This window comes from Alligator sinensis, unplaced genomic scaffold, assembly GCF_000455745.1.
Source record: "Alligator sinensis unplaced genomic scaffold, ASM45574v1 scaffold567_1, whole genome shotgun sequence".
Lineage (NCBI taxonomy): Eukaryota > Metazoa > Chordata > Crocodylia > Alligatoridae > Alligator > Alligator sinensis.
In genome coordinates, this window is record NW_005842049.1 from 2,053,116 (window position 1) to 2,069,404 (window position 16,289).

The following is a 16,289-nucleotide window of genomic DNA, read 5'->3' on the forward strand; positions in this document are numbered from 1 at the left end:
TCCCCCGGCCGCAAAGTTTCTCGCGCTGCCTCCCCCCCCCACGCCACCCCGTGCCCGGGCGCGCAGCCGTGGGAACAAAAAGGAAGAGCCCTTTCCCCTTCCCTTTCCCTTCCCTTTCCTCATCTCTTCCCTTTCCCCTTCCCCTGGCAGCGCCCCGGGGTCTCGGGACCGTGCCCGGGCCGGCTGGCGGCGGGGGTGTGCGCCCGCCCTGGCAAGGACCAGGGGCCGTCTCCGCTTATCAGCGCTGCAAGGAAGGACGAGGCAAAGGGGGGACCCCCAGCACATTGTGTTCTCATCTCAGCTAAGGGTTGAAAGAGAGAAGAAAACCAGTCTGAGCTAATGACTTTGTTATTATTATTATTATTATTATTCCTCTCTCTTTGAAGCACTTAGTTGATGTGGGTTCAGCTGTAGTAGGTAACTTGTAAGTGGAGGACTCGCTCCACTGCATTTCACCCAAAGAAAACAAAGCTGAATGGTCAATGACTTCTGCATTGTGGGATGCTGGGCTGAAATTTCCTCGCTTCTCTGTGTGCAGAAGGATGAGTTTGTTTTTGGGTTTTTTGGGGTTTTTTTTTACCCAGTCGTTTCAAGTCCTGCCTCTTCTCACAACGGCGGGTGGGTGGTTTAGAAGTGAATTCAGTTCTGGGGATGTGCACGAAAAGGTAGGCGCGTGCAAAAAAAAGAAAAAAGAGACAAGCATCGCTTAATATCTTCTGAGCGGAATACATGTCGCCGTTTTATTAGCACACAGATGAGCATCGTTTTTATGTTCTTGGAGGGAGAGAGTAGCACGCGACGGTGTGCTATGCAAAAACAGAGTTCGCACAACCACACAAAACCCAATGCCCCTGTAGCAGTTGGTGAAATCCTTGCTACGTTCGCTTAGACTATAGGGCTGGGGTGTTTGTCTAACTCGGTGAATTAGTAAAACGTGTCATACAGCAAATCCTCATTTTTTAAATGCATCTAATGTGTAGAAATATAAAGAAAGATGGAAACCAAACTCAAGATGTTCTATAATTGGCTAGTATTATGATGGTTAAAATTTCACTATGATATAAAAGAGATATTGTTTTTAAAAATTGGAAGCCCATTCACTGCATATTTACCACCTGCCTTCACAGTTACTTTTGCTGTTTTAAGTCGCAAAAATTAATAGAATAAGGTGTTATTTTAACGATAAGGAATACATGATAAGACAATACCATTATTATTATTATTATTATTATTATTTTGGATCTAGCACCTATTTGTTCGACCTTGTCTGCTTGCTGTCTGTTGCTTTCTTGTTTAAATCAAGTCAGTGAAATATTATAGAACTAATCTACAGTGTCTGCCTAGCCTTCATAACAAGGTAATTCCCTTAAATGAGATCAGAGGAAATAAGTTTGAGTTCATTTAGGAGACAGCACAAGAGGCTCACTGGAAGACTTGCTTTGTAAAAAGTACTGATGTAACAGGTACATCCGAAAACAACGTTAGGTTACTGCTTTTAACAACTGATTGCTGAATGATGCTTTGCTCACCAGTGCACACTTTAAATGGAGAAAAACAAAGCAAAAAAGATACGAATAAGAATACATCATTTTAGGTTTTAAAACAATAAATAGAGAGCTGGAAGGAAGAAAAGAAAAGAAAGACAGTAAACGAAAAGAAAAAGACTAGCCAAAGGCAGTTTGGCGCCTGATGTCTGACATTTCCCCAATGTTTCTGACACACAGTTCTCCCTGTTAGGTGTCTGTGAAAAGTTGGTCCGTGATGATGATATCGATCTGGTGTTCAGAGAGAAGAATTCTGCGTGTCCAAGGCTATATACTTTTAGATTTCATAAACAGCTCATCGTTGGCCAGTTACTTTTTCCTATTCCACTCTTCTGTACATTTGGCATCAGAAAATATTTTAGGACATGTATCTTGACCAGGGGGGGTTCTTGTATGCTGTAGTAATCAGTCCAATGCAATTATAACATGGTTTCCTGAAGAAAAATCCTAAAGGTTTTGCCAGTGTTAATTTAAAAGATCCTCAGCCATTTGATCAATGTCACTGCTTTGACTACGTAAAAGGCTTTGATATGTTATGAAGAAAAGTATGGGAACTCAGCATAATAGAACAGATCCATGCTGAATGAAATGCAAACCTGAATGATTCATTTAAAAACCCCAAAAGCTGATACAGTCATGTAGGCTGTTTGTAGTATTTTGTTTGCATGCTTTAGTACTATTTGGGGGGATTTTCTGTGTATGGTTATTCAAGAATATAAGTAGATATGCTTTTCTCTTTGGTTATAATTGCTGGTCACCGTATATTATATGTCTATCTAAAATTTATCCTTTTTATTTTACCGTATGTTAAAGAACTATTACATTATAGTGCCACATGCAATACGGCGGTCTTACTTTATCTCAGCTCCCAATATTTCAATTATATATGCAATGCTGCAGACATTTGGACTTGTATGAGACTATTGCTGTATATGATAGTCCTGCTACTTATAACTGAACTACTGGTAACAGCACACAGTGCATTTCTTTCTCACAGATGTCTACTTAATATCTAGATCTATCCAGATTAAAATATTTTAATGTTACTTAGGTGTGTTTTTGAAGCTTTACTGGTAAGGATAGCATGGCACACTCTTGGAGTTATATGAATAACGTAATAATTGAAACAAATGAAGAGCTATTTTAATTTAATTTTCTAAACAAGTAAGTATATTTGTGACCACAGTTAGAAAGCGGAATATTAAAATGTTGTTTATATTTTTCACAACCAAAAATTGATTGATGTACTACTTTGAGTTGATATCCTGGATATTTTCATAAAATAAGTAAAATATAAGAATATGATGTTGATTTTTGACAAACTGAGAACTGGTTGCATTGAACTTCAGTATCTCTCCTTTTGTGAACAAGTTCTGCTGGACTGAACTCCAAGTTTGGTTCTATCAAAAAAAATCTTTAATCTTTTAGTTTTGGGTTTTTTTTTCCCCTCTCTCTCCCCACTTTCCCTTTTGTTTAAGATGGCCCTCAGGCTGCTCTAGACTTTAAAATATGAACTATGTATTTATGATATACAAGACACAGATTTGGGGTCTTTAAGTTAGTCATCATGCCTTTTATTATTGTTCAGAATGTATAAACTACATAAGGATAACAAGTAAATTATGCACATATTTATAGGCAAGCAAATTTTCAGAAAGATTAATATGAATCATTCTTATTCTTTTTTATGTCATCAGGACTATTCATTGAAGTAAGGATGAGTCATATGAAATAGGTTTGCAAGATTGAGGCATTTATCTTTTGATTTCTTCACATGAACATCAGTTCAGATTCATCATTGATAACTGTGCAGGGCTAGACTTGATACTCAGCATCATTTTCTGTATTAAAACGATTAGTAACAGAAAGGGCAGGTGGAAGATTGTAAACCTGTATACTTTAAATGTGTTTATAAACTTTCATACTTACGCATTTTGACACATCCAGTAAAATGTTATTTGATGTCTTTATTACTAAATCTATGATAGCACAATTTCACATTTAGCTTTGAATATTAGAATGGATGGGTTCCTTAGTGGACTATAAAATATGAGTCGTCTCATTTAAAAATAACATTGTTCCTATATAGGAATACTCATTACTAGAAAAAAATGCCCACTGAAAAGAGAGCCTCATGTAAATGGATTAGATACAAAGTCCAAGATGTAATGCAGTTAGAATCAGAGAAGTGTAATATCACCTCGTGGTGTTCTCTTAGCAGCATGTGTGTGGGTGCCAAACATTACACAAGATGTATAAAACCACAGGTGTTTAGGACATGATCTTGTATGTATACTTTTCTAGTAGAAACAGAAAAGACAACTAGAAAACAGTTTGTTGATCAGTTTTGTCTTCTCGTGAATGCGTGCATGTCTGTACGTGTGATGGTGGTAAACAAAAGTTCTTTGGATGCCTAGGTATTTTTTCCTGTCACACATTTTTAACAATACAAGTAGTGAATGGGAAATTATTCATATTTTTTATCCCCCCCCCTATCTTTTCATAATGGTGTTTTATTTTCTTTTAGTTCTTGGATATCTCTTCTGAGATTTTATGAGGTGTGCAAATATAAACGGAAAACTTCTACTTAAGCATTGATCGCGAGACATTTTTTTTTCATGGAAATAGATCAGTGTTGTAAGGGTCCTTGCCATCTTTCATCTTACAGTGATGCTATTTTCAGAATAGCCTTGTCCATACCATACAAAATGATTTTATCCAAGAATCCAGCTGCTAGAAAGAGATGGAGCGTGGCAACCTTCATTGTTAAACAGAACCCTAATGGATATATCTTTTAAAATATTAATCTACCTGGATGTTTTAATTTAGTGGGAAAATAGTAGCAACATATTTTATTCTTTTGAAAACAATTAACAATAATTTGGGTTACACAAATCTATCTAATTCCTTAATTCTGTCTCCTTTACCCATGTGCATAGGCTTACCAAAATAAGTAGCCCCATTTAACCAGTGGACTACTCTAGGCTTTAAGGGTTGCAGTACTGGATAATTTAGTAGCTCAAGAAAAAATAATTAGCTCATTCCTGTTCCCAGGAACTTTAATTGAAACAGGATCAGGCTCAAAATGCCTTTGTATTTTTTACAGCTGAAGAAGAATGTCTTATCCTACTATATCTAAAACTGTTGTTTGCTGAGACAGTTTATAAAGGAAATAATGCCAAATACCAAAATCGGACCCCAAATAACATTAATTTCTACCTCCTGGTTAGAAAACCCTATCTATAATATCAGGCTAAAATTGTTACACCAGAACTATAAATTGCTACACCCAAATGTTATACTTTATTTATGTCTCTAGTAAATACTGAATCAGGCTTATTTACAGAAATGCTGTGCATCATCATCTGGATTTTTGTGACTGGTGACACTGGCACTCTAAAAAAATTCAATTCAAATTCAAAAATTGAAAAGTCAGTAAAGGGGGAAAAAAAGGCAATTTCCTTTTATTTCCCTGTTGACCATCCCCTCTCCTTAGTGCTCAGATTGTTCTCAGTCCTTTCCAGTATGAGCATTTCATTCTGTCTGCATCTCTTGCAAGATGAGTATCAATGAATATTTAAATGGTTTGAGTCTGAGAATACTGTCCTGATTTTTTTTTTCTTGTTATGTCTATGAAAGGCCTAATTTTGCACCACTTCTCATGCATATAGTTCTCACTACCATGAGTCAGATCTTTTCAGTAATTTGTAGGATTGGGCTCAGGCTTGAATTCTGCAATAAATACTGTTGTTAAAAGTATGGAATTGATCATCATCATCATAAAAGGTGGGATTCCCATCTTGGTCTTGGTTTATGCTAATATAAACAAGTCGAGGTTTTGGTCAAGCATTTTATTTTGGATGTATGTCTTAGATCCAACAGATTCTTACTTTTTCATGTGATGCACAGTGTCAGGATTTAGGAAATATAAGACATTAAAATAGTTTTAATATTTAATATAGCAAAGTCCTGCCCTCGGTTAAATCTCAGTGATGTTAATATGGTTGTTTGTGTGGAACTGAGGACAAATTCTAGCCCTGTAAGTCTAATGTTCTAGTGCAGGGGCTGGCAACCTGTGGCTGCATTCAGTCTGCAAAGAGGTCCAGTCCAGCCTGTGAAGATGTGACCTGGCATGTGGGATTGGGAACACAGAGCTTCTCCATGTCACTTCTTCCCTTTGTAATGCTCGCCTCTGCTGTGCAGCCTGCTGCTCCATTGCGTGTCTGTGCTTACTGTTGCTGCAGAGGGGATGGGGATCGGTGGCAAGGGTAAGCAAAGGCAGCTGGTTGTTCTGGGGGGCAAAGACTTGTGGTCTGTGCTGGGGGACCAGGTTGGAAAAGCAGCCTGTGCTGTCAAGGTTGCCAACCCCTTGTTTTAGTTCAGTTAAGTTGAGCCTGCTAACTATGCAATAGCATGGTTGTTTTTGGGTGGCATTTTCAAAGTGCCTGGATAATTAAGAAATGATCCCAGCTCCCATCAACAAAGTACACCTAGGAACCTGACTGTGTAAACTTTTTGGTCAGTCTGAAGACAGTGGCAGCTTGGCTGCCATTGGGACTGCCAATTTGGTCACGGGTTGTTTTCCTGGTGTGCAGTGCTGCATGGTAAAATTGAGAGCGGTGCAGATCGTGCCCCGACGTCTCACACAAAGGGCTTCTTCAAACATCTAAGCAATCAGCTTACTTCCCAAGTCCTAGGATCTCAGTTCTTTAGGTCCTCAACAAATGAGGCTGGGTAGGGCTCATACAGGGAGTGGGTTATCCTTCGGTGGGTGGATGAGGGGCAGTGATGCATGGCACTCCTCTTGAGGATCCTCCTTGGTGGCTAAGGTCATAGGGGTGGGAGCTTTGTTCATGTTGCTGACTCGGTGGGTGGGGAGTCACCATTGTCCTCAGAAAAGATGTAAAGGCAGTATAGTTTCTCTGGGGGTACAGATCCTCTCTGTATAATGGCAAGGGCCAAAGTTTGTTCTAGTTGGAGGCCAAAACTTGCCTCCCTTGAATAAAAAGATCAGGGAGAAGTTCTATGAAAAACACTTGGTGGAATTTTACTCCTGTCTCTTTAATCCTCCTACACATGTTCTTTCATTAGTGGGGGTTTGACTTAATATAAATGATCAAAGTTACAGTGCGATTTATTATTGAAAATAAGTGATTATTAACTACTATTTAAATATCCTAATTGCTTTAATTTATTTTTATAATTTGTAACAGCCTTGATGTTTCCTACTCCAAAGGCATTTGGATCATTTTTTTTTCCTGGGCATTTGTTGTTAAATGTACATTCCCGTGCCGGAGTGCAGAGAACACACATTTTTATGAAGGAAAATAAGTCAACTGTGTCTTTGTTTACAAGCAACTGTCTTTCAGAGGAGTATACTGTAAATTAATTTTTATGTAAAACTGAAATGAATGTTTTTGTGCTCTAGTAAGATTTGCCTTATAGACACGTTTTCACTCTGATTGAAATAAATCAGTATTAATTGTCTTTTTAATAATGTTAGTAATAGAGGTGTATATACAGGAGCCTCTCAGAGATCATTGGGATGATTTCTGTGGGCCAGACCTACTCGTCTGAGAAGCCACTTTCCAAATCAACCCTACTCTTGCCTAGTGTCAGATTCTACCACCCTTATCTTGACTTTGAGAAATATCTTTGATCTCAAAGGGTTTTTTTTTGCCTGAGTAAGTACTCAATACATAGGCAAGAATTTGTGGATTTAGGTTCATAGGGTTTTTTTTCTTGTTTTTTTTTTTCCTTAAACAGGGAGGGAAAAAAAGGAGAGTCTAATTTTACTCTCACTGAATTCAATAGTTTTCTTTTGCATCAGTGGGTTGCAAAAGACTCCTGGCCCAAATGACCTTATTTCTCTCTTGTTCCTCAGAAATGTACGTTTTACTCTGCAGCACCGAGGAGCGATTAAAAATAGGAAACTGAGTTTTTGCTCCTTGTATAATTTTTGCTGTTTATTTACAAAGATTCTAACAAGTTTATGAAAAAGATTGACATTATATTGCATCAACAAATCAGCAAGCTTTTGCAGTTAATTACAGTAATTCAAAATCAGGCTGTTTTTGTATGAGGCAGTGCCTGCACTACTCCATGTATAATATGTCTATCTATTATAACACTTGTTTGTCGGATTTTTCATTCTCTATTTTAATTACCCATCCCCCTGCTCCTCTTCTGTTCCAGCATTCAAGAGGAAAGCAATGAAGGTTGGGTTTGATAGGTGACAGATTTTTCTGCATAATGATTTGAACTTTGATTTGAAATTGCACCTGTCTTTTCAAGTGCAACTGTGGTATGGAGGCTATAATACATAAAAAGAAGAGGGGCTTTTCAAAAAATCATATATCGTGGGGTATATTGGTTTATGGTAACCATTTGCATAAATTCTCAAGCTTTTGCCACATGGCAAACGTAGGCCCAACATCTGTGGCCCTCAGATTAGCATTCAGGTGAAGATGGTGGGAATTTTGCCTGAATAAGGACTGCAGAATATACCTATCCCATTTCTTGACACACTATGGACCTAATTTCTAAGGTAAATAGCAACATAGGGCTACAAATCATCCCTTGCTATTATGGTAACCAAACACTATATGAGACTATTATATTTGGAGGGGAAGCTATGGCAATTTGTTTTTTTTTTAGGATACTTCTAATGTCAGGGATCACAGTGATATACTTAGTATGATGAATTTCAGTTGGAGTCTGGTTACACCAGGACTGAGACAATTAGTCCCAAAAGGTTAAAACATTTCCTAGTCCTAAATCTTTTCTAACTTCCTAACTTTCTACCATGGCGTTTTTGTTGTTGTTATAATTTGCTAATCACAGGCCAAATCTTGTTTGCCTTACATACACAATGATGTAGCTCAGTTGAAACTATGCAAGCCAGACACATGAATAAAGACTGGGCCTCATCTCAAAACATGGTATTTACCTTCACCTTTACCTCCAGTATCTTGGTGGATTTTCCCTTCAACTGTAGGAATTTCATAAACATACCATTGAATGTGAAAATCTGTCCCTTATTGGGAGCAAAACTAATAGATAATATGCCACATCTGTCCACCTTAAAATGTGAAATTATATCCATTCCTTTGGAGGAAAATGAAGACAGGCATGGAGTAAGGAATATAACCTCAAGGCATATTTATATAAGCATACTTTCTTGTAAACAGGAAGAGAAGCACTTGTATAGTTGTTGTATAGCACTGTATATTGTATACCTTTGTATGAAAGGAAGGAGCAAGAATAAAATAAATAAGTTCTGGAGCTAGGTTGTTCCTTTAGGCATATCCCTGAGCAAGGATTACCTACTTAACCATAAACTGCAACATTGTGGAAGGAATCACAGATTATGTACACACTTCTGAGGCAAACTTCCCTCCAGCTTGCCCTGCTTTCATAGAAAGGCAGTTTGGTCCTGCTTTCATAGAAAGGCATAGAAATCAGTTTGCCCTGCTTTCATAGAAAGGCAGTTTGGTCCTGCTTTATTTCTGCAGCAAAACCTGGTTTCCCCTATACTGGCTCCGTCTAGGCTCTGTGTGTGCAGAACATGGCAGGCCATAAACAGCAGAGCCGTAGCTGCTAACACACACTGAAGGACCTTTTCTGGTAACATTTGCTGTCCATAGGAGCATAACTTCTGAATAAGTGTGAAGGTTTATAACATTTCCAGCATTACTTAGGCCAGAGGTTAACAACCTATGGCCTGCAGGCCAGATCCATCCCATGGAACCATTTTATTCAACTTGCAGAGTGCAAAATCTTGTTGACCCGTACTTTAAGCCTTTACAATCAATTGTGATGCATCTCCATTCACAAGGAGTATTACTGGTACCATTCTCACTTCATGTCAGGTAACAGTACTTTCCTCATTTCCCTCTGATGGTAAGCTGCACATTGTCAAGCTGGGGGATAGCAGCATCATTGAGTAGTGCTGTATTGGCCATTCTGCGCAACCAGGAAATCAGGCTGGTAGTGTGCCACAGTTGATCTGTGATGTTTGTTATTTATATCCCAGTAAATTTTGGTTTTATCGTTTTCCAGCACTCTTGGTGGACTTTATGTGTACCATTGGCTGATGTATCAATTGCTGATGCACTACCTTGTTTAAGGCACTGTGCCATTTGGCACATTCTCACCTAACAAGAACTTGGCCTCTGCTTGTCATTTGGTAGATTATTTTATTGGTAAGACTGCATAGTACGCACATGTCATGTTTGTCATCTTTGAGGATAAACTTCTTGCAGTTGTTTGTAGCAGTAATCTCATCCTGGATGGCATGCACAAGGCCCTCCACTTCAAAGAGCTCTGAGTCTCAACCAAGAAGTTGAGTGCTGGGGCTTGACTTGGCACCCAGGTACGGAAATGAATTTTCCAAGTAGTGCTTTCCACTGCCAATCCTCTATTCACTTCTGAGGTGATATTATATTTCTTCAGGTTCATGGCATATATTGGTGCATGTACAAGACATGGTGGGCCATTTATGGCCTAGTGAAGTCTGCTACTTTATCAAAGAGAACCTTTTGGCTAATTCTTGCCATCCACAGGAGCATAATTTTTAGAATGAGTGCAATGGTTCAGTCCATTTCCAGTATTCTTAAAGCTTTAACAGTCAATTTTAATACAGCACCATTCTTGGACAGCATGTATGATTATGATTCTTGCATTAAAATTTCATGTTAAGTAGAGTGCTTTCTATAGAAGTGTATCAGATATTTACAGATTCCTGTTGGCTTCCCCGGCATTGAATTCTGCAAGTATTTTCCATAAGGGAGTGAGTGCGCTATTCAGTAGCTATAAGCCAGTGGTTATCAGCCCTTTTAGATTCATGGCACCCATCCATAAGTGTTTTGTATTTGGCTGCAGCTTGTTTGAAAGCCACTGTTGTCCTGTCTCAACTTACTTCATTGGTTCTCAACAGCAGTGCTGCCACCAGTGGCTGTAGCCAGGTTGGGCTGCCCTGGGTGCCTTTATATGGAGCCAGACTGGGATGGGCTGGGGTAGGAGCCTACAGTCCTGCCTGCGTTAGAGTTATATGATAAACCTAAAGCAGGCAGTACATGCTGCAGTCCTTCTCTGTCCAACCCCCACACTTCTTTTGGAGATAGAGGCACGTTGGCAGGAGCATGCAGGTCAGACCTCCCATCTTTGCTGCAGCCCTTCCTAGCCCGGCTTAGGGCTAGCCACGTGGGGAAGTTTCAGCTGGCTGCAGCGGTAGTGATGGCACCTGTGCTGTGGCACCCTTTGAAAGGCTCTTGCACCACCCAAGTTGAGAACCACTGCTGTAAGCCATTCTTCTTACATGGAGGTTAAGTTGGAGTTGGATTTCGTGGGAGCTAAAGTAATCTGAGTGAGACTGAGTAAGACTCCTTTCACTCAGGTCTTACATAATAACACTCGGCTTTATATTGGGATAGGGAGAGGGGTTGTACCATTGTGCAGGCCTTTACTAATGGATCCATTAGTATTGCCTGCTCTGGCAAAATCTCTCCCTAGGGCAAAATCCCTCCTTATGAAGTGTCTTCAGCAGTATCTATTCTGTAGAAAGAATTGAAAGAGTTGAAAGACAGCTTTGTTTATTTCTGGTTTTGCTGTCTGTAGAGGATTTGTTGCCTTGTACTTACAGTGGTCCAGCCGTGTAATACAGCATCTCTCTGGACAGGTCTGCGTGACCTCAGTCTTGTGTCCTGGCGTGCTGCCATGAAGCATTCCCTGCTCACTCAGTCCTGCTGTCCACGTATGCCAAATCCCAGAACGGAGGTAGTGTAATGCCTGTTAGCAGCCCTGCGCATGTGCCAAGAGGCATGCCAGAGACCGCGCATAAGACCACTGCTGGGATGAGTACTCTGAAGAGACTACATTGCCTCCTTTCTGGGGGTCAGTGACTGGAGTGGGGATGTGCTTCATGGTCATCGTCCTGGGCATGGCTTGGAGGCAGTGCAGACATGCATTTTGTGATTGCTTTTGCCCCATTTATATTCTTTACCACTTCAGTTTCTTTCATTAGTAAAATAGGGAATGCAGAATTTTCTCACCTCCTTCATGGGGCAGGGGGTGACTGTCAGAATTCATTTGTGCATGAATATTTGTAACGCCCTTTGTAGAAAAACAGTGTGTTATAAATGCTAAAGCCTGCTTACTGGAGCTGTGTATTTTTCATACTCCCACCTTGCCTCAAAAACCTGCATACATATGATCTTTCTTGGCTGGATAATAATTCTGATTTATCTGCTTCACAAGGCTTTTTATAGAACAAATGAAAAGGTGCTGTCATACCTGCTTCTTTTTCCTTTTCTTCCATTTTCTTTTCTTTTTGATGACTGAAGGTCTAGGGAACTGGGAAAGTTAATCCCTGGAATATCTACTCCTCAGATGTACACAGATTGTAAAACATAAGCTTAATAGCATTTTTAGAAACTAATACAGGAGTCAGCAAAAATCTGAAGACGGCATCATGAAACAGGCTGAAATCTCTGACTCACACCAGCAGCGTGGGTTACTGGCACTGCTTTTGCTACATCCCCATCATTGCCCCTGATGAGAACAACAGTGGGCCAGATTTTTGGAAATAATGAGCACAAACAATTCTCGTTGCAGTCGGTAGAAGCTGCAGGTGCTCATTTGAAAACTGGGCTGTGATCATTTTAGAAGCATTGTCTAATAAGAGCAGATGGGAAAGAAATGATTAGTATGGTAGCCTGGCACTCAGAAGAGCTGGGTTCCATTCCCTTTTCTGCTGTCCATTTCTGATGTGACATCGGACAAGTCACTTAACAAGTGTGTGCCTCGGTTTCCCCGTGTGTAAAATGGGGATCAGTTCCAATCCTACCTTTCAAGATTGCTGTCTGAATAAATACGCTTCTTATTTCATGATGCACAAGTGCTGGGGTAGAAGGTATTAAGGACAGAGCTGCTTACTGAAATTACTTTCTAATCCTTTTATGCATGCGTATGTGTGCACGTTGGGAAGGTGGAGTGTGTTAGGTGGGATGGTTTTATTTCCCACTATGAATGAATCCCATGACTAACAAGTATTACCTGGTAACCACTGAAGCAGTAAGATTTCAAGTACAAGTAACAGGTCTCTTCACAGCAATTATTTTTATGTTCACAACAAAAGGAAATTTGTATAATCCTTACACCTTCAATATGTTACCTGCAAAGCTGCTCTTCCTTCTATGACATCTTGTTGAATTTTGCTTTTCTTTTATTTTGCAGAAATCCTAGCTAATGCAAGTGGATGGGTCAGCTGTAGAAAGGCTCAGTAATATTTGCAGAAGAGTACAATAACCTATGGTGCAAGGACAAATTCTGCTCTTTTACTGGTAAAACCAAAAGCAGAATCTGGCTCTTGTGGCTAAATTAATCCCTGTTGTGATGTGAGCAGAATTATGGTAGGGATATACTTAGCCTGTTGTACAATACAGGGTATGGTTACTTCCCATCTTAAATGCCCAAAGCAATAATTTGGTACCAGATTTTGATCTTTCTTACATCAGTTTAAGTCAGGAATAATTGTCCTGAAGCAAATGGAGTTGAACTGGTGAACAGGAGAGTAAAGTCAGATAAATCCAAAGCTCAAAGATGAATCCACGTTAATCAATTTCTTATTATGCATATGCAGGTATAATCCCAAGGGAATGAGTTATCACTGTCAGGGACTGATTGTGTGTAATGCATGCTCATATTAGCCTATGCAAAGGGGAATAGTTACCTATCACAAGGGAAACCAGGCATGATATCAGATACGGTGATTCATTTTCCGTTAAATGATCAGCCCTGACATCATTTCATTGTCTACGCCCTGCTGAGCAAGTGTCCACGTAAAAGAGGACTTTTTAGTGCCCTATAAGGCCTGGCAAATTGTTTCTTCAGACTGGCAATAATTGTGTGTGTGCTTATTCATATATTTTGTGTGTGTGTGTGTGCATGTGCATCCCTTCCTTAAAATTCTGCCAAGTATCTAACATTGTGCAGTCTAAAACATAAATTGCTTTCATACATTCCCTTTATTTTTTTCTAAAGCAATTGGTTCTGGAGCTCAGCATTGAATTTCAGCTAGGCCTGAGATGATAGAAGTCATTAGTTTTAACCCCTCATTATGAAGACCTGATTACTTGGTTCACGTTCTAGTATAAAATCTTGATTTTCAGGTAATTATATTTAAATTCTGCAAGACATGTAAGCAACAATATCTCATGTATTAAAAACTTGGGCTTTTTTCAATCACATGTGAAAGGAACCAGTTACCTTCTGTTTTTCAGTCTAACTTGAAAGAATACAAAGTTATTTAATGGATGGATGGTGTAAGGTTTGGGCAGGAAGTGAGATTACCCGTGTTGTTACCTCAGTGAGCTCTGGGGGTTGGGAGTCACGCTGCTGACTTTCTGTGCAATGTTCAGTAGGTCATGGTGGGCTTGATCCTGGCCATGCTGAGCACTCTAAACTTCCGCGAATTATCACAGCAGTGGGTCAAAGACACGCAGCACCTTACAGGATTTACTCCCTAGTTAATCCTGGTGTCAGCACAGAGGAGTAATGGGCCAGTACTTCACTGTCTATGGTAGTGTGCTCCCATCACGCTGCACCTCTCCTGCCTCAGGGCTAGCCCCAGCAGTGGCAGTGGAGCAGGAGAAGCTGCTGGTGGTTTGTTACTGCTGGGTGAGATGTCATCTCCTCCTTTTTTTGCCCCTGACATGCAAGTTGAGAAAATAACCATTTTTCTGTGGCAAAAAGGAGGGACAATGTCTCCTCCAGCAGCATCAAACCTCCAGCTGTTGCTCCTCAGTTGCATGCTGCTGCTTTGCCCTCCTCATGGCCAGAGCTGAAGATGCTGTAGAGAAGGTGCAGAGTGCCAGGGGCAGGGATGGGAGGGTAAGGTTTTCCCCCAACTCCATTCTGATCCCTCTCTGCCTCAGGCAGCACCCAGGACTTATGTCCCACGCACCCACCCATCGTTACACTATTGCCGTAGCCTATACCTACATACCTATTTAGACTTCTGCTGGCAGAGTTATTGGATGTATCTCCTCTGGTATGACTGCATCTGCAGTAGGAACATTTTGCTGAATGGGAGTATCCTGGTCCTCAGTCCAATCTAACCATAGTATCAAGTTAGATCCTGAGCATATACCTGGCAGTTGCTTACAATTTATATGCCAAGTTTTTGTTTCAGCCTTAAAAAGGAATAAAGAAATCAGTGAGAGCGATTTAAATAGACTGGTACATCAACCCCTAGATTAAGGTATCTTTAATACAATAAATATAGGATCATAGGAAAGTAAGGCTGGTAGGGATACGATGATCTAATACAGCACCTTGTTCCAGGAAGGATCATCCTCGACTAACCCATCCTAGCCAAATGTCTCCATTCCTGGAAAATCTCCAGGGATGGAGAGTCCACAACTTCTCTAGGTAGCCTATTCCAATGCTTGATGGCCGTAATGGTCAGAAGGTGCCTCCTAAGTCCAACCTAAATTTCCTTTGTTGCAGCTTGAGGCTATTGCTCCTAGTTCTGTCCCCTTCAGCTACAGAGAACAGTCTGTCTTATTAAGAGATTGAATAATACTGGACCCAGGACACCCTGGGGTTCCCCATCCCAACTAGACATTAAGCCATTGAGAACTACTCATTGAGCATGATGATCTAAGCAGTTACATATCTGCCTTAAAGTACTTTTGTTTAGCTTGAATTTCCTTTACTCGTTAATAGGAATATCATGGGAGACAGTGTTAAAATCCTTGATGTAGTCTAGGTATATTACACCCACGGTTTCCGACCCGCCCTATCCACAGAGCCTGTCACTTTATCATAGAAAAAAGTCAAGTTGGTCAGGTATGACTTGCTCTTGGTAAATCCATGCTAGCCATTTCTTATCATGTTGTTCTCTTAGGTGCTTCCTGGTAGATTCCTTGAGGATTTGCTTCATTATCTTTGCAGGTATCAAGGCCAGGCTGACTGGTCTGTAATTTCATGGATCCTCCTCCTTCCTTTCTTAAAGGTGGACACCATATGTGCCTTTTTCCAGTTACCCAGGACCTCACTTAGCTTCTGAAAGAGGATAGCTAATGGGTCAGAAATTACTTCAGCCAATGACTTCAGTACCCTAGAGTGCATCCAATCCAGCCCTGCCAGCTTGAAAGCCTCTAGCTTTACTAAGTGATCTCTAATGTAGGGGTGGGCAAAATATGGTCCATCGACTGCATCTGGCCCACCAAGTGGTTCCATCTGGCCCAGGCACGTGTGGCTCGTCCTGCTCCTGGGGGCAGAGGTGCTGCCTGGTGCATCCCACTCTATCCCCATGCACGTTCTCAGGCACCCCAGGAACTATATATAGTCTGTGGAGTGGAGGAGTGAGTGACATGGTGGCTAGACTTGGCTTCCTGGTGACAGCCCCCACTGCCCAGGAGCACATGCATGCCCTGTTCTCACTATTGGTGCTGCTGGACCCCGGCCCTGCTGCCCAGGCATCCTGGGCTTACCTGCCACCCACCCACCACCACGGGTGCTGAATGCAGTGAGAGGAGTGGTGGAAATCAGCTTGGGACCCCTGGGGATGGGGTGCACTTAGCTGGGTGGGTTGGATGGGGCCTTAGATAGACAGGGAGCAGCGTCTGGGAGTGGGACAGGTGGATGGGGCCAGGGCTGGGATGATGGAGGGGTGACAGTGTGAGCTGGGAACCTGGGGCATAGCCATGATTCACTCCCTGGATGTCCCAGCCTGCTGAA